Below are 1,958 nucleotides of genomic sequence, written 5' to 3'. Positions count from 1 at the left end.
TTTAAATATATTTAATACATAAAAATATTTATTGTAGTGTAGTTTATAAATAGATATTAAACTTTTTTATAGTTTTATCTTTTCACGTATTATTTCAAGCTAGGACTTATAAATTTTGGATGCTCCAATAAGTTTTATAGTTCACAAAAAAAAAACTCAAATAAATCTTAAACCAATATAAAATCAATACTAATGTTAATAAAAAGTATTCAATTCAATTGTACTATGAATAAAAATAGTGTTGGATATTTATATTTTTTAGTTTTTCGTGGTTTAGATAAAATGCATAACTTATTTTTCTTTTAGTGTTTGGTCATGTAAATAATAGTACTTATAAGTCGTGCTTATTTTACCAACTTATTAGTAATTTTAAATTATGTTTGTTTTCATTATGGCTTATCAACAATACTTATTTTATGCGATTTTATTATTTTTATTGTTGAATATTTTAGTACAATGCCATGACTCATCTCATATTTATGTTATTTTATTGAAAAATACCTTATATAATTCTATCTTACTAGGATTAAAGAAATATTTAGAGCACAAATTCTATATTTTGTGCTATGAAGACTTTATGGGAAAAAAAACCCGAGAAAAATCGAGATTGAAAAACCGACTTTTATTAGTTTGGTTTGGTCTTTAGATTTAATAACCCGATACAATTGGTTTGATTTGGTAATTAGAAAATCCGAACCAACCCGACCTATGTACACCCCTATTGTCAGAGGCGGATGTAGTGTATTAAGTACGGGTTCAACTGAACCCATAACTTTCGATGCGGTGTTAAAATTTGTATGTAAAAATTCATTAAAATTACAAAAATAATAGATATGAACCCATAACTTTAAAAATATAATAGGTTCAATGTTAAAAACATTAAAATTGAACCCAAAGGATTTAAATCCTGGATCCGCCTCTGCCTATTGTACGTACTCCACACAATAGGAATATATGTTATAGTTGATTTTTAGCTCTAAGTAACGTTTTTATTGATATATTATTTATCTGTTGAAATCTTGTCTGTCTTGCATAAATAAAAGGAACTATAATCAATAGTCAACTATCTCTTGTCAACTACCGGTCAATCTTTTAAGGAGAGGTTCGAACTGTGAATAAGTTGGTTTGTCCTTGGCGCTAAGCCTACCTTTGAAAGGATCCTAGAAAGCAAGCATTTTAGCCAGAAGTGTTCTTGTACTAGTGAAATCTACTGGTACCTAGCTATTGAAGTGAAATTCACTTCAGTATCATCAGCAGACGCAGAAAAAATGAAAATTTTGATATGCTGAATTGCCCCAATATGGAGAGGAAGTTACTGTGGAGGAAGGCAGTTGTTAAGCAAATGACAATTTTAATGCTAAGCCTGCTCCTAAACCATTTAATTCTAGCATCAAATTAGTGAAAAACTCTAGTGATGTTATTGACTAGTTGGCTTACTCTCAAATGGTTGAAAGTCTTATAGGAGTATATGTCATGCATTGTAGCAGGCTAGATATTGGTTAAGCAGTAGAAACTTCGAACAATTTTATTAGTAACCCTAGATCAGTTAAACATTGGAACAATTTTATTAGTGTCACGACCCATTTTTCTAAACAAGTCGGGACCGGCGCCCGATCACTAAACATGACCGAGCGAACCATCTGCGCTTATCAAATCTATTATAACTTCAAACTTTATATGCAATAAAGCAATATTATAACTGTCACGTCCCCAGTTCACCCACCGTGAATATGCCGTGATGGCGCCTAGTCTCTACAACTAGGTAAGCCTAACAATGCGGAAACATAACTAATTTGCGGAATAATAGTCAAAACTAAACAATTTAAAGGAGAAACAATATATAAAATGCCGCACGGCATATACAACTCCACATCACAGCATCCTACATTTCTATCCCAAAACCCGGAAACTCACGGGAACACAAGCTAAGAAGAATACAGTAAAGTGCTCTAATCTCC

Source organism: Nicotiana attenuata, chromosome 4 (assembly GCF_001879085.1).
Source record: "Nicotiana attenuata strain UT chromosome 4, NIATTr2, whole genome shotgun sequence".
NCBI lineage: Eukaryota > Viridiplantae > Streptophyta > Magnoliopsida > Solanales > Solanaceae > Nicotiana > Nicotiana attenuata.
The sequence above is the reverse complement of the archived record's forward strand: the minus strand, read 5'-3'. Positions refer to the sequence as shown.